This window comes from Vespa velutina, chromosome 2, assembly GCF_912470025.1.
Source record: "Vespa velutina chromosome 2, iVesVel2.1, whole genome shotgun sequence".
NCBI lineage: Eukaryota > Metazoa > Arthropoda > Insecta > Hymenoptera > Vespidae > Vespa > Vespa velutina.
Window position 1 is genome coordinate 715,001 of NC_062189.1, and position 27,500 is coordinate 742,500.

General features: G+C 37.8%; 1 long non-coding RNA gene across 7 annotated transcripts in view; it reads left to right on the forward strand.

Moving 5' to 3' along the window:
• LOC124947314 overlaps positions 1 to 27,500 on the forward strand; it is a 102,057-nt gene that overhangs the window by 47,979 nt on the left and 26,578 nt on the right. For 6 of the 7 annotated variants that reach the window (XR_007100368.1, XR_007100370.1, XR_007100369.1 and 3 more), the window contains one exon: positions 5,318 to 5,558. This is a non-coding gene — a long non-coding RNA (uncharacterized LOC124947314). Of the gene's footprint in view, positions 1 to 5,317; positions 5,559 to 19,704; positions 20,348 to 27,500 lie in introns of those variants that run through there. The other variant, XR_007100366.1, reaches the window with a different exon arrangement.

Consider the following 27,500-nt stretch of genomic DNA (forward strand, 5'->3'; position numbering starts at 1 on the left):
CCTTCATTTTCTTTCTACCTTCTCTGTATCAACAATATTTCCACGCATACATTCCATTCATGTGTGGTTCTCTTCCCCCGAGGAGTCGACGATGACAACGACGACGACGACGACGACGACGACGACGAGAACGAATGAAGTCGAGAGTGAGAGAAAGAGAGAAATGCCTTTGCACCAGAACAGTTCCTCTCTCTCTCTCTCTCTCTCTCTCTCTCTCTCTCTCTCTCTCTGCATATAAGTGCATATATGTAGGCAAAAAGGATGGAGGAACGAAGTGACTGCTAAGAACGAGCGAGTGAGAAAGAGAGAGAGGATGTGAGATTTGATATTTCTCTCTTATATGCACCAGGTATATGTGCATATAAGAGAGTGAGATATAGAGAGGAAGAGGAAGAAGTAGACGTAGATAAAACGCAGAGAGAGAGAGAGAGAGGCACAGAGTGCCGGTAGCACTGTGATCGTAACTTAAATCCAGAAGTGATCATTTTAATAGGGCCAAATTAATTTCTCGCGAGAATGCGGATAGGAGTGGCTTGCGAGAGGGATGTTAGAGGGGAAAAAGGGTGGGATCGAGCGGAACGACAGAGGTAAAGAGAGAGAGAGAGAGAGAGAGAGAGAGAGGAGGAGGAGGAATAAGGGGATGAGGAGGAAGAGGAGGGTCTCCGAGGAGTAGGAAGGGGAGAAGGTCGTGGGACATAGATTATGAGATGGGTGACATTCTCTGACATTTTAGTAATGTCGGCACCGCCATAGCCAACCTCCCTGGTGCTGGTATTTGGTACCCAAGGGGCATGCGGGCATAGTTCGCCGCGAAGCCGGTACTATTCGCTCGGCAAGTTTCTACCGGCTAATTAGCATAGTATAGTGTGTAACGTCTTGCGGTAGAGAGAGGATTCGACCCACCAAAATGCTGAGCGACCTACCCTACTCTGCAAGGATCAACGTCCTTTTCTCTTGGATTTTCCTTATTCGCATTTTGGTTTATTCCGTCCTACAATAGGGACAGAGAGAGAGAGAGAGAGAGAGAGAGAGAGAGAGTTGGATGAAATGTAATTTTTAAACTGACTCTTAAATTATGTCAAATTAACAGGGATAATTTTCTTTTTATGATTTTTCTCTCTCTCTCTTTCTCTTACTCTCTTTCTTTTCTTACTTTCTTCGTCCATTAACAATTCAAGAAAAAGCTGGCAATCTCAATGGTAATGCTAGAAAATGCATTTGAGAGAGCGAGAGGGAGAGAAAGAGAGAGAGAGAGAGAGAGAGAGAGAGAGAGAGAGAGAGAAGGAAAGACATTTTAGTGTCGGACAAATTAGGTTATTAGTTTGATCTGAAGAGCTCGCGGGCGGGCGAGCGGCGGGGAGGCCATCGGAGAGGAGTTTTTCGATCGATCTCGACGGCGATAGCGTAAATACAGTTACCTGGGCTGATTGATGCTTCGACGCGTTAACGAGATCATACGGCCGTTTTAATGAACTCCCGTCGAGGAAATCGAGTATCCGGAAAAGGGATGTCGTTGTCGTTGTCGTCGTAGTCGTTGTTGTTGTATCGTCGTCGTCGTCATCCTCGCGAGAGAACGTCTATGTACATTTTGATTTATTTTTCTTTTACTTTTTTCTTTTTCTTCCTTTTTTTTTTTTTTTATCTTTATTTATTTATTACGATTTTCTATAAATAATTCTGAATGATTCGGAAAAATCTCACTGGTCTTCGCGATTGAACGAACTTTTAAAAAGCCCATGTATTCTCTTTTATATTCGTATTCATACACGTACGTCAATGAAAATGAAGCAAATATCCACGCTTCATTTTTATCGTTAATTAAATCAACGATTTATTGTTACTTTCTTTCCTCTCTTTTCTTTTTTCTTTTTATTTAATTAATTAATTTATTAATTTATTTATCTATTTGTTTTATTTCTTCTGTATAATTCCTTTCGATTTATATAACGCGTTATTTAAAATTTTTAATCGATCTTTGGAATACAATACCGAAACTTGAAGTTCCATCGAGTATGGTTCGTCGTTGTCGTCGTTAGAAAGAAAAAAAGAAGAAGAATGATCTCTTTTGAGTTTCGAAAAATTTCCAAATGAGATGAATCGGATTCGACATATGAGAATCAACCAACCAACCAACCCAACCCTTTCTCGCATTAACAATAATTTTCTTTTTCGTTCGTCGATTTCTTTTTGAGATTTTCGTCGCTCTCGTTAAGAAAAATAAAAGAGCAAGCCGGGCAAACTAAATACGTTTACCGAAGAGAACAAGAATAAAGAAAGAACCTATGAGTGGAATAGACGGGTGTGAGGAGGAGGGAGGGAAGAAGACAGAGGAAATAGCCAAAGGAGGTTCATAAAGAATAAACGTAATTTTGTGCGAGTCGAAGGGAAAACGAAGCTCTTCCTCTTCTTCGAGAGAAAGAAAAGAAAAAAAAAAAAGAAAGAAAGAAAAAGAGAAAGAAGAAGAGGAAAAAGTAGAAGAAGAAACATAGATCTTACCTTATCGTTCACGCGAAAGATATCAATGGGCTTTCTCGTCGTTCATGCTTTTTAACGGGATCGCGGTGTTCCTATTACGATTGCAAAAGTTCTTTCCCCATGCACATTTTCCTTTCTCGTGAGAATCGACTTTTATATAGAGGCCAGTCCTCGCAATATATGATATACCCGAATGAAACGGATGAAGTAACATAGACATAAGAAAAGAAAAAGATATATATAGGGAGAGAGAGAGAGAGAGAGAGAGAGAGAGAAATAGTGAGGTAGAAAGAAAACTAGGAATGAGTGAGAGTACTGAGAGAGATGAAGATATGAACAGACTTGGATATGGGAGAAAAAAAAAGAGAGAAATAGAGATAGATACGTAGTAGATCTCCTAAGCAGTTTTATTAAGGGGTTCCTTTTGGAAAATCGCGGACGATGGTTGAATATACATGCAGAGAGAGAGAGAGAGAGAGAGAGAGAGAGAGAGAGAGATGTGATATCGATTACCGTTTGGGGTTCCGATATTACGCTCGTACCCCTCTCACGTCACACCCCTTCGTATGTACGTCGAGCCAGCTTCCACCCTGACTCTCTCTCTCTCTCTCTCTCTCTGTCGCATATTTCTCTCCCTTCTCACCACCCTCGCTCGTTCGTCTACCTCTCTTCTCTCTCTCTCTCTCTGTCTCTCTCAGTTGCGCACGCGCTCTTATGTACTCACCTCACGCACGCTTCCTCGTGTATATAAAGGTGCACGCGCCTACGTATACATATATGTATGTTTGTATATATGTGTATATGTATGTACGGTTGGTCGGTCCTCTTTCTTTCTTTCTCTGTATCAGACAGTCTCTGCTTCTCGCCTCCACCTCTCCGCAAAATAACTTTGGAGAAGCGTATCTGGACAGTGGCGTATGCACGTGCTTCATTCCCTTATGGAATATCTCAATTTTTCTTTTATATATATATATATATATAATTAATGACTCGATACATTTCTCCTTTTTATTTTTTTCGATTGAACTTTCACATTAATACAACAGATTCGTAAATTTTCTGATAAATAAAATCATTGATTTAATCTATATATTTATTCGTACGTAATTATCGATTTAATCGTAGAAATTTAATATAAAACGAAGTAGCTTTAATCTTTTATTTACATCGAAAAAAAAAATAATTAATATTCTTCGTATCGATCGATTGGCCGGTCGTCGAATCTTTATAATTAAATATTCATAAAAATACATAGACGTGTCTACGCCATTGGCATCGGCACATCGCTCCCACACTTTTGTCAGTCCATCAAGTCGATCGACGCCCAAAGTCTCTTTTCCATATCCATCTTTCGAACATCCTCTCTCTTTTACACACACACACACACACACATGTACATACATATCTACCTACCCTAGTAATACCTATCCACCTATCTACCTACCTACCTACCTAGAAGCGATAGACCGACTTGACGTAGCGTTGGTGCGCGCGAAAGCCACTCTTTTTTGCACTTTTTCCCGAACGATATACGTTTAAAATCAATGTCCAATGCACATACGGCTTCCTTCGCTTCGGAACGAGGGAGAGAGAGAGAGAGAGAGAGAGAGAGAGAGAGAGAGAGAGAGAGGAGCTTCGGGGGTTGGATATTCGCTTAGGAAGGGATCCCAAAGTACACATACGAGCTTGTACGAACGCCTCTGTGTAAGTTCTTTGAACGATATTTGGACGTGGATATATACAGGGTGACCCGTAACGACGCATAGATCGACACTTTTAGACCCGACTTTCTTCTCGTCTCGACTAGAACATTATTATTTTTCTTTTCCTTTTTTTTTCCTTTGCTTTTTGTTTGTTTCTTTTTTTATTGCGATCAGATCAACGAGAGAAATATGACTCAGCCCCGGACTACTTAAAGAGAACACCTTTTAAAGGGTGTGACATATTTGTATTATCATTTATACGTTCATTAATTCATCTAATTTCTATTTAATCGATCATCGCGAAAACTTATTTCCATTTGTTATAAATTTGTACTACTTCTCTATAAGGAAAACAATATAACAAAAATATCTGTTCAACCATACTAATTGCAATAACAATTATTATTATGATCTTGTTGATATTGTATATGTATGTATATATACGCGTTTACCTATATTATATATATATATATATATGCATATATCGCGTAATAACTTTTGAACAATGTCGCAAATTATGTTCACTTGATACCACCTAGTACATATATATATATATATATATATATATATATATATATATATATATATATATATATATATGTGCCTAACCCTGTCCTGTTTAGTATGCGCGTTATATCGGATGTTGCCTGAAATATAACAATGTGGTCGAACGCCGCGACGGAAATGATCCTTGCATTTTGAAGCACGTAACGGTATTGCTCCCGTAACTTTGAAAGTTCCCGCCGACGAGATGCGACTCTCTGTACGCTTACCAGCTATCATAGTTTTCCTACTCGAACCGATCTCGATACTATCGCACTGAATTATTATAATGATAACGTTTCCACAAACTTTCCCATATTATTAATATTGGCGTATAATTTATCATTATCATTATTAATATTTTTATTATTATTATTATTATTATTATTATTATTATTATTGTTAAAATTTATAATCAATCATATAAGCTGATTATATCGTTTGAATGTAAACATTTTTCATAGAGAAAAGTATATTTTAATTTAGATCATTAGACTAAATACTTTTATCGAGCACATCGAAATACATATATACAACGTATATGATTCGCAGATGCATTTTTAATGAACGGCACGCTTTTTCCCTTCTTGTTTCAGAATCGTCCTAAAAACGTGAACAAAGGAGTGAATCTCGTCGTTCAGAAAAAGGTAAAAAGGAAAGGTAAAAAGAAAAAAGAGAGAGAGAGAGAGAGAGAGAGAGAAAGAAGAAAGCAAAAAAATGGGGGAAAAAAGAAATGACTGGCGGCTTTCTACGAGATGGAAAGAAGGAAGGAATCGAGAACGACGATAACACTTTGACGGCTTCGAGGCGTTATCCAGTTGCTACGACGGCTCTTGCGTAAGTCCCATTTTAATTCCATCAGTACCCGCTACCGCTCCCACTCTTCTTCTGTTATATGTCTCTCTCTTTCCCTCTCTCTCTTTCTCAGTTTTTCATACTCCGCTTTCGTCGAGCTTGCATATATACACGAACATGTCGCGTAAGACCGCAAACAAGCAAGTAAGATCTAACACGCATACATACACGCGTCTCTTCCGTAAGTATTTTATACTTACTTATACTAGTGTATATATATATGTATATATATATATATATATATATATATATATATATATATGCGGGAGCATTGTGACCGACTGCGAAGAGGCTTTAAGTCCGCAGCCTCTCGAGACGCTAGCTCTAACATACTGCAAGAGCACCACAGTACCACCTTCTTTCGCTCTTTCTTTTTCTCATCCTTCGAGATCCTTTGTCGTTTCTCTCCCTTAGAAAGATATCCCATAAAAATGGTAAAGAAAGCTGACCTGATTCGCCTCAAACTCTCTCTCTCTCTCTCTCTCTTTCTCTCTTTCTCTTCCTCTCTTTCTTTCTCTCTTGTATGTAAAAAAATTTACTCCTAACGAGCGGGGTGAGAACTTTTGTGCCTTTCATAGAGACCATTCGAGGAGAAAAAGGAAGGAAGAAAAGGGTGGTGACGGTAGTAGTGATCGTTGTGGTGGTGATGATGGTTGTGATGGTGGTATTGGTCTTATTGGAGGTGGTGGGGGCGGTAAGAAGGGATGGTCGTACTTCGATGGAAAAGTTCGAGGGAAGATATTCATTCGATTTCGACGATAAAACGGTCGGGCATTTAATTCACGCTGCGAAACCTTTCAAATGGTATATATTCAACGGTATCAGGCACACAGCGTACCTATATAAGCGATATAACTAGAGAGAAAAGGGGGGTTGGTTGTGGTGGTTGGGCGCGAGAAAGAGAGCGAGGAGATGGGGATGAGGTGGCGGGTGGTGCCAGGGCAGAGGTAAAGCGAGCCATTAAATCGTCGCGTTGATCGATGCGAGTTCATTACGGCCGATTAAGTCTATGCGGCGACTATTATTCGTTTATTCGTTTGGTGATCAACATTTATTTGAGAAAATAGAACAATTCGATGTCGCGTTAGGCATAATTTTCTTTTTATTTTTTTTCTTTTCTTTTCTTTCTTCTATTTTCCAATAAATCCACATTATCTCTAAATTGGATTTAAACGTTCTTAAGACGTAAGAATTTTCCCTCCCTTTGATATATACTAATATTTTATATATTATTTCGACCGAGTTAGTAATTAAGGTCGAAATTTTTAATAGCAGATCAAAAGGTGGTTTAAAAGCAAAAAAAATTAATTACTCCTTTCCGAGACTTCATATCTTCGTTTTATCTTCGAAATGTACGACTGTAGAAATTTTGTTTACCAATCGAGAAAAGTAAAATGAAATTGGCGCAAGAAGTTGGTTGAAATAGAGTAATTGATCACAAAAAAAAAATGTCCACCTATGGATTTTCGGGTCAGCTTATAAAAAAAGATATATATATATATACAGAGTATTTATTAATAATTATGAGATTGTCCTCTCGTATAAATTAATTGCAATGATTTTTCGTTAAAAAAAATGTTTCTATATATATATATAAGATCCAGATCCTCTAGATCGTGAAGTATTATTTGATTGTTCCAGGAAAAAAAAAAAAAAAAAAAAAAAAAAAAGAAGAAAGAAAAAAAGAAAAAGTCACAAGATTTCAGGATAATAAAATCCGAAGGACGATGGACGTAGGTAGGAGATCCCTCTTAGGAGAGATTATTTCGAGCATAGTCCTTTTCCTTGAAGCGTAAGGAGTTTTCATCTCGAGACGGATTCCGATCGAGATTCTCAGGTGTCCGAAGGCGTCGAAAATCATCCCCTTATGGCCGTGTCAACGTCGCGCAAATTTTCAACAAAACTTTTCGATCGCCGGAGGCTTCAGAAGCACTCTGTGCTCCTTCTGTCCTTTCTTTCTTTCTTTCTTTCGTTCGTTCGTTCGTTCGTTCGTTCGTTCGTTCGTACTTTCCTTTTTTATCGCTTGCCCTTCTTCTCTTTTCCCCCTTAACCCACCCACCCTTTCTCTACCGACCCTTATCCGTCGTCACGTGTCCCTTTCTCGAACGTCCCGTTTCGGATTTCAGCTACGCTTAACGTTTGACCCCCTCGAGCATATCCGTGTTACTCTCACCCTCTCTCTCTCTCTCTCTCTCTCTCTCTCTCTCTCTTTTCTTCTTTCTATAATATACAACGCACGAGGATATCGTAGCATAAAAATAAAAAATAAGAATATGATAATAATTATATAACGAAACTAGCTACGAAGACAAATGATCTCGAAATCTTTGGTTTTCTCACATTATCTGATTTCTCTGGCACATTATCGTCATTATCGTAATAATGCACGATGATGATGAAGATGATTGTTGTTATTATTATTATTAATTGTCATCATCGTCGTCATCATCATCATCGTCATCATCATCATCATTATTATTGTCGTCGTCCTACTCCTTCAATAGCAACAGCACCGGGAGCAAAAGTATCTTTGGTTTCCTTTTAACTTCCTTTACGGGGCGACGGATTTGCATAAAAGAATCCCTCCCTTAACTTTTACCCTGAAAAAGAAAAAAACGAAGATGAAGCGACGTCTACGACTCACACACTCTCTCTCTCTCTCTCTCTTTTTCTATTTCTAACTATCTATCTATCTATCTATCTATCTGTCTATCTATATGTGTGTGTATGTGTGTTTATAAGAAAGAAAAAGAGAGAGAGAGAGAGAGAGAGAGAGGGAAGATAATATCGGGTGACGTCCTTCGTTCCTCGAGGCTCTTTGTAACATTGAACGAAAGAAAAACGCAAATTGGCGAACTTCGGTGAAACTCCTGTACAATGGATTCGCGACACTGGCAACAATGAGCCTTGTATCAAGAAGAAGAAGAAGAAGAAATAGTAGTGAAGTAGGAGGAAGAGAGTTTCTCTTCATTTCTATCTCACTCTTTCTTCTATATATCGTAGAGAGAGAAAAAGAGAGAGAGAGAGAGAGAGAGAAAGAAGAGAAGAGAAGACGTCCGTCCGCGTGGAAAACGCGTTGCTCTTGGCCACCTTCTTTTCTTAAGGCATTGCTGGTGGGTGAGTTCGCGTATCGAGAAAGGGCCGTCAGTGCGAAAGAAAGTCGAAGAGAGAAAGAGAGAGAAAGAGAGAAAGAAAAAGAGTAGGGGGAGGGTAGAGAGGTATAGAAATAGAGAAAGAGAGAGAGAGAGTGAGAGTCCAGCTTTCCGTCATTGTCGAGAAAAGAGCCTCGGGGCCGCGGAATTCTCGCGCGGATGCGACTTCGACATTGTTCGAGACTAACGAGAGGAAATCCACCGACCATCAGCGCCATACTCCTCCTTCCATCATCTTTCTTTCTTTCTTTCTTTCTTTCTTTCTTTCTTTCTTCTTTCTTTCTTTCTTTCTTTCTTTTTTTTTTATTCTCTTTTTTCTAAGTCCCCACTCTTCGACCGTTCTTTTTCTTCTTCTGCATCTTCCGCTACTTCTGGTGCTTCTTCTTCTTCTTCTTCTTCTTCTTTAGTTATGCCGATCTTTCTTATCGGTCCTCGTTCCTCTTACGTGTCTACCTCGCGACATGTTTTACTGGTCCTCCAATCGAAAAGTTGAGACTATACTTTGACGATTAACTTTTCTTTTTTCTTTTCTCTTCATTAGTTTTTTCTTCTCGAAGATCTCTAACTCGAACTTCTTCTCTTTCCCCATTTTGACCGGGTTATTATCTTGAATATATACCTAAACTTATTGTGTGACGTATAATTTTTTTTTCTTTCTTTTTTTCTCTTTTGTTTGTTTGTTTGTTTTTTTTTTCTTTTTTTTTTTTTTTTTTTGTTTTTGAGAGAGAGAAACGAAAGAGAGCATCCTATCCGTCTCTTGGATTTTAGATTTTTCTTGAATTTCGAAGAAGCGAGATATTAAACGTTGTCGATATAAGCTTTCTCTCTCTCTCTCTCTCTCTCAATTTTCCCCAGTCTAACTAATCTCTTTTATCTTTCCGTTCGAGCAATTATCGTCGAATAACACGCGAGAACGCGTTCAAGTTGATACCATCGGCTCGTTTAACTCTAGTATAAGCGGAATGCGAGTTCACGACGTAAGCACTGACAATATTCACGGTAATCCAATTGAAATTAATTCTAAGACGAATATTCCTCCAGTCCTCTCTCTCTCTCTCTCTCTCTTTCTCTTTGTAAAGCTCATTTATCTCTCTTCCTCCCTCTCTTTCTTCTTCCCACGAAATGAAGTCTCATAACGCCACTCACCCTTGGAAGAGATGTGCGAGTCCGGAAGTGACGTGAAATATCGCAGGGCGATGTAATCAAGCTCTCACTCGACGGTGTTAACCGAGTCAGTCTATCTCCGTCTCTCTCTCTCTCTCTCTCTCTCTCTCTCTCGCTTTTGGGATCTCTTCGAGGTTTCCGTAATTGTTACCGTGGCCTGCGCTAGGTTAATCACGTGGCCAACCTGTCGTCGTAGTAACGCACCGAAGCCTTCCGTCCTTCATCTCCCTTCCCCATTTTCGAGGACGAACGAACCTCCCCTCTCGCAAACTCGCTGATAATTTTCACTACCCCCTCATACCCCTGCCCCCTCCCTTGCCCACTACCTTACTACTACTACTACTACTATCCCACAAGCTTTCTTCCATTCTATCGTCTCAAAGTGGTGTCATTGTCATTGCCATTTGACACAGTCTGGTGTCGTTGATCACTCGATGAATCTAACTAATTGAATTATTTTGACAATTACCGAGAAGACGAAATCGTGAATAAGAATATTCGATGAAACCTAGGAGAGAGAGAGAGAGAGAGAGAGAGAGAGAGAGAGAGAGATGGAAAAAAAACAGAAAAAACGAAAAAAGAAAAAGAAGGTGGATCTTATCGGAAGACCGTAAATCGCGTGACAAATTAAGAGTGCACATTTGTAAGCTATCATTATATACATATCTTGTTCGAATGATTGAATCCTTCCGACACGCGAGTTCGTGCGGAGCTCAAATTGTAGCGCGTAACGTGCTTACTTATATACATCCATACTTACGTTTCCTAATTGGTATTGTTAAATAAATATCCCTAATGAGGATAGGACAATGACAACAATAACATATATATAAAATTGAATAATTAAAATATTGAATAATTAAAATATAAACTAAAATTATTGAAATTATTAAAAATGTAAGAAAAATTATGTAAGATAATGAAGAAAAAAAAAAAAAGGAACACCCTTATCAAAGCATCATCGTTATGGTTTCCGACTGTACGTGGGAACGCCTACGCGATGATGACTCGACGTGTTCTAACTCATTAAAATGCTAAACATTTAGTCGTTACGAACCAACCGCAAACCGACTTCCTAACCTTCCTAATTCGGCACTTCCGCTTTTACCCTTTCGTACGAATACGCTTCGTCGTACGTTCTATCGAAATTCAAAACATGTCCCGCGTTTGTTATATGTCTCTCTCTCTCTCTCTCTCTCCCCCTCCTTCACTATTTCTCTCAATCTTTTTTTTTTTTTTTTTTTCTATGAGAATAAGTCTATAAAGAAATAAATATATAATAGATATTTCATACTCGTCGATCTCTTTTCTCTTCGAATCTTCGATTTTTCTTTTTTTTTACTTTTTTTTTCTTCTTACCTTTCCATCTTCCTCCCTCCCCCCCCCCTCTCTCTCTCTTTATCTATCTCTTTTCCTCTTTTTCTTCTTTCTCGATCGGAGATCTCCAACGGAGATTCGTTTTTAATAGAATAAAATGACTCGTAGAAATGTAGAACGTGGATTACTTTATTATCAAAGGAAGGATTGCCCATTAAATATCGTGCCTCGAGATCGAGAATATCAGTCTTCGTTTTTTCGATGTTAAAGTTTCCCATTGGTTGGTACTGAAACGATAGGGAATAAATTTCCCATTAACGTTGGTGAATATCGTCTTCGTAGTCATCTTCGCAGTCGTCGAGAGAACACGAATTGGTGATTCGAAGATTGCTACTTCTTATGCAAAGCGAACGTTTATTATATATTTCATCTGTATATAATACTATAACTTTATATACTTATGTATATATACGTACATACATATACATATATATATATATATATAAATATAGAAAGAGAGAGAGAGAGAGAGAGAGAGAGAGAGAGAGAAAAGGATCGATAGAAGGTTTGCTATCATAAAAGGTAGAAAGCAATTGAAAGCAGCTGTCTTGAGATCAAAGGAGAATTCTTTGTTCGTTATGACTATTACAAAAGTAATTCTCTCTCTTACCTTCTCTGTCTCTCTGTCGCGCGCGCGCGCGCGTGCGCGCGAGTACGTTCGTGTTAATCGGTTTTATCGCGAAAATTATTTTACATGAACTTTCCTTTATCGCCTTCTCCAGCTTTTCACGAAAGTACGTCATTCTTTCCTTTTCTCTCTCTTTCTCTCTCTCTCTCTCTCTCTCTCTCTCTCTCTCTCTCTCTCTCTCTCTCTCTCTCTCTCTCTCTCTCTCTCTGACTGTCTCACACATACACACACACATGTAAATACTTATTCTAGTCGATGCAGAAACGTAAATGAGGAAAACGACGTTTTCTCGATGGATCTTAATTAGAATCTGACAATTTTGATAAATGAAAAATATCGATCTCTGGATTGACATATATATGTACATATATATATTTATAGACATGTACACATGTACTACGTAGATATGCACTTATAACACGTCGAACATTTGTCGATATTTTCTTGATTCGTCGTCGGATCGCATGTCTGATATTTTCCATCTCTCTCTTTATTTCCTTCTGATTTCAGCATAGATAAACAGGGGTAGCAGGGACGGGGTGGTACACACTGAACTAACATATGCGTTTCTATGATTTATTAAAAGCCCGAATGGCTTACGTAAAAGCTCCTACGATCGATGAAAAAGTTGAGCCATTAACCCACTCGGTCGGTCGGTCGGTCGGTCGGTCCGATCGGTCGGGGCACCGCCATCACACATTTTCAAGATTTTAAGATCCATTCAAAGACGCCTTATTGTCGCGAATATTTCACACCCGACTATTACTTCTTCTTTTTCTTCTTCTTCTTCTTCTTCTTCTAATTCTTCCTTTTCTTGTGCTTTTTGCAGTCTGTACTCTCTTTTCTTCCTTACCATATATATATATATATATATATATATATATATAAATATCGATCGTATTCGTGCGAGATCTCATTGGCTAAGACCACTGTGAGCAGAGATAAAAACAAAACAAAAAAATAAAGAACGAACTCATTCTATTATTTTTCATAGCCTTATAAAGAGCGAGTCCTTCAAGAATTTATTCATTATCTTAACATTTTATTCGTATTTTTTAATAAGTCCACGTAATAAAATTTTCTCTCTATCGCTGCTAACGATTCTTTGTATACATACATACGTACATATAATAAATACATACATATAAGTTATTATGTGTATGTATATATATATATATATATATATGTACATACATATAATTTCCTTCGTTTCGTGATTATACCTAGCTAACTTCACTAGTACGAGAAGGACAACGAATAAGGTAAGTCTTTTGCTCTAGTAGCCCAACGATCTAATCCTCGGCTTAGTTAGTAAGAGGAGGATAGCGTGGAAACGGGCAGTTCTCGTGCGATAGAGAGACCAGACCAGTTACTATTCGATATTCTTATGACGTCGGAGAGAAGAGAAAGTAAGAGAGAGAGAGAGAGAGAGAGAGAGAGAGAAAGAGAGAGAGAGAGAGTAAGAAGTGAGGAGTGGGACGAACAGAAGAGGGAGAGGAAAAGGGAGAGAAAGATAGAATGATGAAATTACACGTTAATTAAATTCGCCGGTTGGAGTAGGTATAATCGAGCGGTATGTATAATTCATTAGTAACACGGAATAATATATGACTGCTTTCTATGTAACCCGAAAAACAAAAGAAATAAGACACATATAGAGAGATATTTTAATCACTTTCGTACGTATGCATTACGTTCTACAGTTTGATTCATAACAAGTGTTATACGTGAATTATTTAATGGCTCATTTAAAATTGCTTTTATCTCTTTTTCTTTTTTTCTTTTTTCCTCTTTTTTCTTTTTTCTTTTTTTTTTTTTCTTTCTCTTTTTCTTTCTTTTTTCTTTTTATAGTAAATGAAGCTTTAACAGAGAGACATTTAATCACTTTCTGTATGCGTACAATTTGACACAAAATTGCAATACAAATGATAAAAGAATTGTACGCAAAAAATGCATACAATTGATAGAAAATGTTGCAAATTGTCTAATCATTCGTATAAATTTTCTTTTTCTTTTTCTTTTTTTTTTACTTGCTGCATGAAACTCGATATTAAGTATTTAATCAGCCATTTCGTCGGCTAGAACGTCAGGAGTTTCATTTGATTACTCTAGCTTTATTACGTTTCTATAGCTCTAAGTAATTTTTTTTTGTTTTACTATCTGCGTGTATGTTTATGTATACGTATTTATAAAGGAGGGCATATAGGTAGATATACTTATAACATAAAGTAATAAATTCCAAATGATTATTATTATAGTATATTATATATATAATATATTATATATATATATATACAAAAGTATATAATATCATAGATCGTGAATATCTCCCATTTGAAATGCTTTCTAATCGTTTCGTTTAGAGGAGGTGACTCCCCTAGGGTCTAATACTAATAACTAGCAACGCGATATCGTTCTACCTTTACGAGAGAAATTAGGACTTTATCGCTAAAAGAAATGGCGTACTCCTTAAAAAGGGTGAAAGGCAATAACCCTTGCGCCAGCAGAAAGCGAGCTTTGCGAGCGTTTTTTGGTCGGAAAGAGAAAGAGAGAGAAAGGAGATAGAACAGAGTTTCTTCGGAAGTAGTCGAGAAGTTTATTTTCATCGTAACGAGGACCTTGGATATGGTCGTAAACGCGTTAAATCCCTTTTTCCGAGTTTAGTAGACGCAAAATCGGAAACTTCTCTTATACTTTTTTTTTTTTCGTTTTTTTCTTTTATATTTTTTCCCTTTTTTTCTCTCTTTTTTTTTTTTTTTTTTTTTTTTAATTTCTTTCTTCTTTTCTCTGTTCTGTTTCAAGTCATCCTGAAAAAATATATACATATATATATATATATATATATATATATATATATATATTTCTTTTTATTAAAACTTTATCTCTCGTAAATGGAAATGCGTTCTTATAGAATAAAAAAGAAAAAAGAGGAAGAAGAAATAATAATAATAATAATAGTAGTAGTAATAACTTTTCTGTAAGAAAGAATTCGTGAATTTGCATATCAAAAAGAAAAAGAAAAAAAAAAAAAGAAACGAAAGAAAGAAAAGAGGAAAAAAGAATAGAATAAGAAAAGGATTATTCTTAATCCTCGAGGAATGCGAAAAACGTGCAGTTCGGGCACTTTCGGAAATCGAAAGGAAGAAAGATGAAAGAAGAATGCTGCATAGAGAGAGAGAGAGAGAGAGAGAGAGAGAGAGAGAGAGAGAGAGAGAGAGAGAGAGAGAGAGAAAAAAGAAAAGTAAAGATTTTATAGCGTTGGTTACATTAAATGCATATATCCTATTTTTGAAACTTAATTCCATTCGAGTCGAGCGCTTAATTGTACGGTCACGTTCCGTGCTGCATACGCAGGATGGGAGGGATGGGGTGGGAATGGTCGTATGGTACAAAACGTCAGAAGAGGGATAGGGTTGGTCGTTGTGACTGACCCTCTTTTGAAAAGGGAATAGAGGAGGAGAGAGAATTATAGCTGTTATAAAACCAGTTTCTGTCTATATACCGATCATCGATCATCATTTATTTCAATGTAAAAATTATATCGGAGGGATATTATAGGTATTATAAAAACCACATATATATGCACGCACATACATACACAAACAGAGAGAAAGAGAAAGAATATCGAGTCTATGATATATTAACATTCAAGTATTATAAAGATATGAATTAGATTCTTGTAATAGTCACGATAGAGAAAGAAGAAAAGAGTGTATATATATATATATATATATATCTGTGTGTGTTTGTGCGCGAGAGAGGGAGAGAGAAGGAAACGATTGGGCCAGTAAGGGCTAATCTGGCGGAGGCATTTTCATCCAACGTTTCGAAACTTCCCCAAGCGAGATCAGATTCCTACGATGCTGCTTGCTTGCTTGCAACCCTCTTCTCTGTGTCTCTCTCTCTCTCTCCCCCCACACACACACACATACACGCGCGCACGCGCACACTCCCGCACTCAGTGAAACTTTGTTACGAAGCGAACCTTACTGGCCTTCCTCCGACCGAAATCACGAAACTAATCGCTATTTCAACGATGCACCGTACCTCTCTCCTCAAACCGGCACTGCATTATTCGAATGCTCTTATTTCCTCATCGAAGGTTTAAGGATATTCCTAGGATCGCCGATAGGAAACCACGAAATCGGTAGAGCGAGAGGGATACGAATGAGGAAGGGTAGGAGGATAAGAAGAAGGAGGTAGAAGGCCAGTTCCGAGCTTAAGTATTATGAGAGTTCATTCAACTCTTCTTTCCATCCCTCTTTCAGACGTTTCATTTTCTTTTCTTTCTATTTTTCTGTTTGTTTGCTTGTTTATTCATTTTTTTCCTTCCTTTCTTTCTTTGATTTTTCTTTTATCATTTTTTCTCTTATTTTTTCTCTCTCTTCTTTTTTTTTTTTTTTTTTTTTTTTTTTTTTTTTTTCTCTAAGGAAAACCATGTCTCGAACTATATTATGTCAGTTTTGCGTGTAATATATATTGATAATACTTCTGTCAGAATTGTAGATACTTTAGAATGAATTTTTTTTTTCTTTTTTTTTCTTTTTTTTTTTTTTTTTTTTTTTTTTTTTTTTTTTTTTTTTTTTTTAAGTATTCTCCTTTCTACGTTTTTCTAATGACTTTCTTCTTTTTTTTCTTTTTATCATACAAAAAAATTTAATTACTATATTATTAGAACGATAGGATTTAATTAGAGTACAAAAATGAAGATTTACAATCGGATATTTTCTCTCTCTCTCTCTCTCTCTCTCTCTCTCTCTCTCTCTCTCTCTCTCTCTCTCTCTCTCTCTCTCTCTCTTCCTCCTCTCGATCTCTCGTTAATACAAGTCGCACGTGAAAAGTTTTGTTTAACTGTGAACGGTTGACGATCACGAGTGTAAAATCACGAAAGTAGGACTCTCATTCGTCGCTTTGTCTCGCGACGAATCCGCGAGATCTTTTTTCATCGATGAGAGATAGAGAGAGAGAGAGAGAGACCACATCGCGATTACTTTATCGGAGTTTTACGATAGCTACATATGTACCTTTGTAAGTATCTTTTGTGTATTATTATTTTTCTCTCTTTTTTCCTTTTCCTTTTTTTTTTTTCTTTCCACATGCGTTTCGTTCTGGATTAAACAGTACTACACGCGTGGTCGTTCGTTCGTTCTTTCGTTCGTTCGTTCGTTCGTTCGTTCGTTCGTTCTCTCGATTATCTAGCTCGACGACCTACCATCCATGTATAACACACAACACGGTATTCATCGTGGCATTATCTCTCTACGACGTGGACATTTTCATCTCGACATTTTTAGCAACGACGCGAAGCACATTATCGTGCAGAAAAGATAGAAGAAAAAGAGAAAGAGAGATATATAGAGAGAAGAAGGATTGGTAAAAGTAAGCTCGTACAGGTCGCTTCAAAGGGCTGCTGGGATGAAAATCTCGCCACTTGGAAACAGTGTTCCTCTCCTACGTCCAATTTCCCTCTCCCCCACCCACTCTCTCTCTCTTTCTCTCTCTCACTCACTCGATCTTCCTTCTGTCTCTTTCATTTTCTCTTCCCTACCCTCCTCCTCCCCCTTCTACTCCCCTCTCTCTCTCTCTCTCTCTCTCTCTCTCTCTTTCACCCTTAAAGCCGAGAGTACACGCGTAGTGTATATCCGCGTGTATATGCGGTGTGTGCACGGGACTCTAAAAAAGGCGGCAGGGCCATTCGATGGCAGCTGTTCCACATTTGAAGGATGGATATTCTTCGGGCTTTGTCGTCACGACAAAAGACCCTCCTCTCACAAAAGACCGACCCGGGCCAAGCTTTCCGCGTGAGTCTTTCTCTGTCTTTCTCTATCTCGCTCTTATTTCAAGAGAGTGAGTGAGTGAGCGAGTGAGTAAGTAAAAGAGAGAGTAGCATAAGCATTCAGAAGCCCAAGTTCCATATGTGCCCTTGCCACCACGATGCTGTATTACTCTCTCTCTTTCTCTCTCTCGCTCTTGCAATGCGATTCGTATATGCATTCGCACATGTCCACTACTGTACGAACATGTCCAACAACCTCTTTCCATCTTTCTCTTTCTCTCTCTCTCTCTCTCTCTCTCTCTCTCTCTCTCTCTCTCTCTCTCTCTCTCTCTCTCTCTCTCTCTCTCTCTCTCTTTCTTTCTTTCTTTTTTTCTAACGGTGCTTAGTCAGTTTCGAAGGATGCTCGGTAAAGTCTCACCGTACGTTGGCTCAAAATTGGTCCAGAAACGCATTCCTTCCTGTCGGTTAAACGAGTTTCTTTTTTGCTTCTTGTTACAAGCTCGCAGAGAAGCAAGAAAGAAAGAAATAAAGGGAAATGGAGAGAGAGGGAAAGCAAGAGAGGTTCGGTTCGAGGATGGACGACGACGACGAATCGTCTAGTTGGATTAACTAATAGGTTTGTTCAGCTCTCTCTTTCTTTCTCTTTCTCTCTCGTTATACTCTCGACCCCGTTTGACCCTGACGTTGTCGATGTTACGACGAGCCTTACGCTTAACATTTACAAATCGAGAAGCGTTATATTATTCTGCCTGCCACTGGCTATTTGCTCTTCCTCCCTTCCTCTCTCTCTCTCTCTCTCTCTCTCTCTCTCTCTTTCTCTGTCTGGTGTATATTGGGGGAGGGACGTGCGAGCGGTTAACAGGCTAGTGTTACGTTCGTGCTGATTGTGCGCTTCTTTCGTGACTCAACTTAAATGATTAGCGGACATAAGCGCGAGCATGACTTTGACGAAGAAAAAAAATTTCGTATCAAAAAAAAAGGACTGAAATGGACTGGTCGAGTGAAGTGAAATGAAGTGAAGCGAAGTGAAGCGAAGTAAAGTGAACATTGGCCTTGAAACAGAGGTCGTACGCAAAACGACAAGTACGTCGCGTTGTAATTAACGCGTTAATTAGGTCTAATTCTTAAAAGGAACTTGCCTGTCTTTTAATTTTTTTTTCCTTTTCTCTCTCTCTCTCTTTATTTCTTTCTTTACGTCCTAACTAGTCGACGCTACGCGTTTCTTTTTACGTATAATGATGTACTTGTATACGGTTCTAAGGGAAATTGATTTTGAAAAATCCCCCCGTATTGAGTAAATTACTAGTCGATTTAGGTAAAAATATATTGCAAGGCTCTTCTTCGATAGGGAGGAGGATCTCTTTCTCTCTCTCTCTCTCTCTCTCTCTCTCTCTCTCTCTTTCTCTTTCTTCTCTTTAATTCATCGTAACGAAGCCGAAGCACGATGTTGGTTGCCTCCAGTAAATTGGAAGCGTGTAGTACGGTCGATTCGCGTGACGTCGACCAGCAGAGACCCGTTTTCGATCATAATTGGTAGTTTACGAAGACGATTGATGGGGATATGCGTGCGATACAGAATCAGTAGTGTATCGTGTTATCCAAAACGACCGATATTCTCGAACCACTGCCTCCTCTCTATAAATTCCTAAGTATATTCCAACAAATTCGATGTGTATGTGTATATATATATATATATATAAATATATCCTCCCCTCGGCTATATTTTTTCGAAGATGAATCACACGGGAGGGATACGTGCTATTACATATGTGTGTGCATATATATATATATATATATATATACACACATATACCCACACACACGTATATACGTCGTATATAATAACGTGACTATCGAACGTAAAAATTTTATCTTTCTCTTTTTTCCTTCCTTCCTTCCTTTCTTTCTTTCTTTCTTTCTTTCTTTTCTTTTTTCTAGTCAGAAAAATATGATATAGAATAAATAGGGAGAAAAATGTTGGCGCTTTTAGTCAGAGCTTTTATGCATCGTGTTCTCGTTGCATTAGTTTCGTCGTCCGTCTCCTCGTATCCCTTGGATATATACATATACATATTTTAATTTTCTAATTCAATAAAATCTCGCTTCCTCCGATCCTCCCCCGAGAGTCGCGATCCTCTTCGTGTGCGTTCGTATTCGTTCGGTAATAATCGCCGACGTCGTCGCTCGGTCATCCCTTCTCCCCTCACCTCTTCCCTAAACCCATTCTATCGTTCTTTGCGTCGACTCGGCACAATTCGGCTCGGTTCGGCCAATCTCGGGCGCACGGTCTCGTCGAGCACGAACCAACGAGTCGCTTTTCGATTCAGTTCTCGTTCGTCCGCACGCCTATTCGCATCATATCGTGTATCGGGAGAGTACTATTTCTCTCTCTCTTTCTCTCTCTCTCTATTCTTCCAAGTGAGAGGCGTTTGTGGTCTGCTCTAAAGTAAGATAAACCGATATAAGTGCGCAACGAGATAAGCCGACTAGGGTCTCACCGACTGACTGACTGACTGACTGACTGACTGACTGACTGACTGATTAATTGAACGAATTTGAAAAACGAGCAACAATCGTCAACCGCAGCAGCCAACGGGAAAAGAATCATCTTCCGAATTTTGCAGTTTTTTTTATATTTAATTAGGAAGAAGAAGAGCGAAAAATGTAACTTCAGGTACGCTCGAATCTTTTTAAATTTAATCTTTAGAAATTCGTCGATATATACACATACACATATATATATATATACACACACACACATATATATATATTTTTTTAGAAAATTGTAAGTCTTTGACCTTGGCGCATTTTAACGAATCTTTTAACTACAACATTTCTATCTCTGGATACAGCTTAGAGCAACTAGCGGTGCACAGTGGACATAACCTTAAATTGCGAATTAATAATTTTTCCTTCTATTATTTTCTTTCCGTTTTTTTTTTTTTTTTCGTATTATGTACTTCGCAATATGATCATCAGTAATATCGATAATTAGTAATAATTGATCTATAAACATCGACGATTGAATATAATTCAATTCTCTACAAGACATTTTAACAGTTTAGCGGCTGATGTCCTTCGAACTAAATGAACACAATCTCTCTTATCTCTGACGTTCTTCCATTTTCTCTAAACGATTATCTTTCGTTTTCGTTCGACCATCCTCGGCACGATCGGCGGCATTCAAAATTCTCGCCAGACGAATTATTATCATCATGAACGATACCGGAGATGTATCGAACGAGACAGAGAGAGATAGAGATAGAGAGAGAGAGAGAAAGAGAGACCGTCGTCTCTCGACATTGAATAAACTCGCAGTATCCTGCTTGATTAACGACCTTTTTTTCTCCTTTTCTCTCTCTCTCTCTCTCTCTCTCTCTCTCTATCTATCTATCTATCTCTCTCTTTCTTTCTCTATCTCTATCTCTTTATCTCTGGTTAACCAAGTTTGTTGTGACCACAACGTAACGATCGTTTTGGTCCGCATCTCTCTTTTCCTCTCTTTCTCTCTCTCTCCCCCTCTCTCTCTCTTTCTGCTTAATCACATCCCGTGTGAGGACAAAAATAACAAATATTTGATTATTATTATTATTATTATTACTATTATTATCATTATAAATTTGTATTAGTATTATGATTATAACTATTATTATTTACTATTACTATTTTTATGTTTATTATTATTATTATTATTATTATTATTATTATTATTATTATTATTATTATTATTATTATTTTCCTATTTCACTATATATTAATGTTACAATTGGGGTTAATGAATTATTATTATCATGTGAATGTATATGTATGTACGTATTGTCAAAAAGTTAGAAGATCGTAAAATTCCATGCAAAAGAACCAGCAGCGAATTCTCTTCGTCGAGTGACTATACGAAGGGGAGGAGAGGAGAGGAAAGAAGTAATGCGAGAGAGCAATCTTGAGAAGCGCGCGGAAAAGAAAGAGAGAGAGAGAGAGAGAGAGAGAGATAGAACGATCGCACTCTGTGGTTCCCATGAAGCGTTCTCCACGTGGTGCTAAACGTCCTCCTCCTTCTCCTCCTTCTTCCTCTATCTATCTATCTATCTCTTTTACTCCGTCTGTCCGTCCTCCCATCCGTTCGTCCATGTGTTACAACGATGATACAAGCCGCGATGACCTAACCAGACTGTCAATTAAAATGCCACCATATGCCATACTTAAATTGTTACTGAACTTTCAACCATCCTCGTAGTTTTCTATTTCCTTTGTTTTTCTTTTTTTTTTGTTTTTTTTTTTTTTTTTTTTTTTTTTCCTTAAATGCGAAAGAACTTAATAATTAAATAAGAAGTACGTTTAAGACGTACGTAAGGATACAATTTTTTTTTTTTTTTTTTTTTTTTTTTTTTTTCTCTCTCGAAAGAAAAGATAATACGGGTTAGATAAAGATTTTTGTCATCGTTGACTCATTCTAACATACAATATTTATTTTTATATATATATATAATATATATATATACACAGGATACACATACGCATAGATATATCGAGGCTTTAAATCTTTTGTCTGTAAAAGCGTATTCGAAAAGAAAGAATCGTTCGTGTCTGTTCGCTGTCGGGAAAGATTAGAGGGTGAAAAAAGAAAAAGGAGAAGAAAAAAAGAAAAGAAAAAAGGGACGCTTCTTTTTCGTCGTAGCAGCAAAGAGAGTGGTTGGAGAAAGAAAAAGAGAGATAGAGAGAAAACGCGTATGTGAGAGCGAGAAAGATGGTCTAAAGTGTACACCCCTGAGTCATCCGGCTTGTGTGTTCCTCTTACGTGACGAATCGCAGAGCACGGAACGTTGGAGAAACGGAACGTAGAGATGAAGAGATGATAGAAAAAAAAAAAAAGAGAAAGAGAGAGAACGATCGCATCTTTCTTTCTCATTCTACAAGACGAAGGGAGTTTTCGAACGAGGATAGCGATAGACACACACACACACATACACACATATATATAATCTCTTAACGGAAAAAGAATTCTCTTTAGTCTCTCTCTCTCTCTCTCTCTCTCTCTCTATCTATCTATCTCTCGAACGAAATATAGGGCTGTACTCATTAGTAAATGAGCCCTGGGTAATCGAGCGCGGGTCCCAGGTGTTATCTTTCTGGCAAACGAACGAATGAACGAACGAGAGTGTATGTGAGTGGGTGGATGGGTGGATTGTAGAGAGAGAGAGGGAATATATAGAACTCGAGAGCTTCGTCATGCCGCATAGTATTTAAGGCGTACTACGGGAAGAGAGAGCGCGCGTATCCCTTGATGTGTTTTCGTGGGCCTGAACCACCACAAGTGTGTGTGTGTGTGTATGTTATACATTACGTAGGTGTATGTGCGCTCGCGTGCACTCGCTTCTCTACGCGATATATAAACTCTCGGCTCATAACATAATGCCTTTTGTTAATTATTACAGGAGCCGCCACACTTTGGAGGCTTAAAATTCTGCCATAAATAATGAAGAAGACAATACCGATACACCAACGCCATTCTTCTTCTATTAAACCTTATCTTCTCTCTCTCTTTCTCTCTCTCTCCCCCTCTTTCTTTCTCTCTCTTTCTCTCTCGCTCTGGATCGTTTCTTCTTTCTTTCTTTCTTTCTTTCTTTTTTTCTTCGTCTCACCCACGAGGGATCCTTTATCCCTCTATCTACCTACTTCCCACCCTTCCTACTTCTCTCTCTTTTCTTCATCGACCAGCATCTTCTATCTTTCTCGATTACCCTCTCCCCTTTCGCTTCCTCTCTCTCTCTCTCTCTCTCTCTCTCTTTCTCTCTCGTTGTTACACTCGTTCGACGTTTCCTGTCGATATCCTCCGGCTAAATCCAATGAAAAAAGCATCCTATGTATATACAACCGAATGAGTGAGATAGAAAGAGATAGAGATAAAGTGAGAAGCATTAAAAACAGGATGAAAAAAAGAAAAAAAAAGAGAGAGAGAGAGAGAGAGGGTGGGAGGGAAAGGGAGAAAAAGAAGAAAGAGCTGTGAAAATGCAGCAATTTGCTTGGCGCTATTTCTCCGATCGAGATTCCGAACGAGCTAGGCACGTATCGATCGTTAATGGCGCGAGTTTGTACCCATCCCCTCTCTGCTCCCCTCCCCTCTCCTCTCCTCTCCTCATTTACTTTCCTCCCTCCCACCCTCCACGGTGTGTTAATCGTTTATCGTAACGGACCTGTAGAAACAAGACCTCGACTTTTTCCGAAGTAGATCTCTCTCTCTCTCTCTCTCTCTCTCTCTCTCTCTCTCTCTCTCTCTCTCTCTCTCTCTATCTATCGTTTTTTTTCCTTGTCTTTTTCACATTTCTTTTCTCTCTCACCACCTCATCTCTTTTCTCACACATGAATATTCTTTTTTAATGATACCGTCGGAAGTATGCGTTAGACTGGATAGAGTCGTTTGTGGAACTCTTCTACGCGTGACATATGAAACCTGATAAAACTCTTCTATTCTATTCCGATAGAAAGAGAGAGAGAGAGAGAGAGAGAGAGAGAGAGAGAAAATATATCAAAGTAAAGAGAGAGAGAGAGAGAAGAACGTAGAGAGAGTAGGCACTAGAGAAACATGTTTTATAGGAGAGGATGTATTACGTATTATTCGAAACGTTTGAAATAAAATACCGGAAGGAATCGGTTTGAAATGACACGAACTTTATTACGCGGATGTTGTGTCGTAGGAGAAGAAGTGTCAGAGTCGCGTTGAAAAGCTAGATATACCATATATTGAAAACAAGAGGTGAAGGAGAAAAGGACGGGGGCAATAGTGTTTATACGTTGACGAGCGGAGAGAGAGAGAGAGAGAGAGAGAGAGAAATTGTAAATTTTGTCTGACAATGTTTCAGAAACACCCTGTATAATAAGCTACATATTATTGGGTTCTCGCTTTACCGTCTCTCGGCATGTAATGGTTAATGGTAGTAGTAATAATAGCAGGAATAACATAGAATGGAATAATATAGAGGAGAGAGAGGAAGAGAGAAAGAGAAGTTGGAGGGGATCGGTCGAGGACGACAAGGGTCAGCTGATAGCGGAAAATTATCTCTCAGTTTAGCCCGAACGATCCGAGGCTACGGCCGCGATATTGTAAAACATTGTGTCTACATAGTACTCGACGTTTCTAACGTTCCTAACGACGGACCGTGCCGTAACACTTTACGATAAAATTCCCTTGACAGTCTTTTGACGAACTCTCTCTTTTTTTTTTCTTTTTTTTTCTTTTTCTTTTTTTTTTTTTTCTCTTTGTTGGAAAGATTATTAAATCTTATCGAGAAAAAGAGACATACGTTTTTCTACTGAAAATCGTATCATTGAAAATTATTTTATATATATATAATTTTTTTATTTCTTTTTTAATGAAATCCAAGAGGTAAAATGACGAGTAAACGTTTGCAAGACGGACTCCGGAGTCTAAAGTAACGAGATCAACGAAGAAACACTTTGTAAAACGAGACAAGAGTTAATGACCGGAATAGGGAAGAAACTCGGAATATCTTACAACGACGAGCCTTTTAATTCGTTTCGTGAAATAAACGAAAATGGTTTCGAGAAACGCAGAGAAAAGTTACGAGAGCTCGATCTTGCCAAGCGCCAACCCCCTATCTCCTCCTCCTCCTCCTCCTACTCCTCTTACTCCCCTATGTCCTCTTCGCTACACCACCTCTAGTTCTAGAGAAAAGTTTCTTCGTTACCTTATCGTCGACTGTGGCCAAGTTCCTTTCTTTTTCTTTTCTTTTCTTTTCTCTTCTCTTCTCTTCTCTCTCTTCTTCCTTTTCTTTTTATTTAATGTGTCTCACCGACCAATGCGTAGGTATATATCTGATGTAACGTAATACATTCCACGACGTAGCAGTAGCTGCAGCAACGTGCCAAGCACGAGAATTGCAAGCTGTCAATGATAATTTTTAAACGATCCTAACGGCCATGCCCCGTTTTATCCAAGAAATTCTTTATCTTTTATAATAATTTATAAAAGATACAGACAATTTTTATAATAATTATAATAATAATTATTATAATTATTATTATTGTTGTTACAATTATAATTGCTAACTTTAAAGTTATTTATAAAAGTTATTATAAAATTTTATAATTTTATATTTTATAAAGTTATTATAAAAATTATCCTTGTTTTTACAAAAAAAAAAAAAAAAAAAAAAAAAAAAAAAAAAAAAAATGGAATCTATTTATTTGATCTGAACAATTTTTATTATTATTATTATTATTATCATTATTGTTATTATTTTTTATTAATTTGACAAAAGAGTACGATAATCGAAAGTAAATAATAATTTTTAAACATCCGTGCCTCTTTATCATGAAAATCTTTCTGCGTATATGTGAGTGTGTGCATGTTTGTCTATTTGATCTAAGAAATTTTTATTATTATAATTATTACTATTATTCATCTTTCGCGTAATACATTCCACGAGGAAAGGAAAATGGACTTTTTCGAAAACGTTTTTTTATCAACATAGATTTAAAACATTTCATTCAATAAACAGACACAAGAGACGCAATATTTTTTGTTGAATAAGATTTTTTAAAATAGCGAAAAAGGAGACAGTTAACGTTTCTTGATTTCGTCGTTCGGTTTGCATCTTACCGCATCTTCTACTCCGGCGAGGTTGAGATTTCTCGTTAGAGGTTAATTCACGCAATTGAGACGAGTTGCCATCTTAAAACGATCTCCTCTCTCTCTTTCTTTCACTTACACTTTCTTCCTCTCTCTCTCTCTCTCTCTCTCTCTCTCTCTCTCTCTCTCTCGCTCCCTCTCTCTATCTATCCATCTATCTTTCTCATAGCTCGAAAACGCTTACCAATTTCGGCTTGGTCCAAAATGAATTTGCCGGCACCACACTCTACGTTTGCGTCTCTAGCCTGCGGTGATTTAAAGGAGACGAGACAGGAAAATATCACAACGAGGAAAGTCATCAGTTGATTAATCCCATACAGCTTTTGCATTCTCTAATAATAATAATAATAATCATCATCATCATCATTATCGTCATCATCATCATAATCCATGGCCAAAAGGAAAGCGGACAGATCTTTTTTTATTCTCCCATTTCGATCGGTAATCTATTTTCATTTCTATTTTACTGTAAAGATTGGAAGATCATTAATAAGAGGAACCAATGAAGAAGTACTTCCGTTTAACTGTTAGTAGTGTATAGTAGTTTGGGTCGATCGACCAACCACAAACGTGTCCGTTAAATCTACCGAATTGGACTCTTAAATCGACCGTCTGCCCTCTGTTGCGAGAACGAAAAGGGTTCTTTCTTCTATAGAAGAAATAGGAAGGAGAAAATGTAGGAACCATCGAGTTTAACTCCGATCGTAAAAAAGAGGAAAATCCTTAAACGTAAAATAAATGAAATAAATGGGAGGAGGGAATGACGTAAAAAAATTTTTTCTTAGCTTAACAAATTTTTGTCATAATTCTCGCGTAATATTTTATTTAAAAGAAAAAAAAATAATGCCTACGCGAACAGGAAATTGTGGAGAATAAAAGTAGGACAAAAAATGCACTATTCGATTACAATGACGAAACGAAGATAAAGAAGTAGCATATCTAGATACGCACAGCATACATACATAGATGCATACATACATGCATACATAGATTACATATTATATATATATATATATATACGGTTTGAACGTAGATTGGGAGTGCGGTGACGATAAAGAGAGAGAAAGAATGGGGAATGAGAGTGGGGGAAGTGGTCATCGTCCGGAAAGTACAAAACCGATGCAGGAAATAATGCATTCAGTGGCAATGTCGATGGTGATGCCGCGATGGGTACCATAGATAT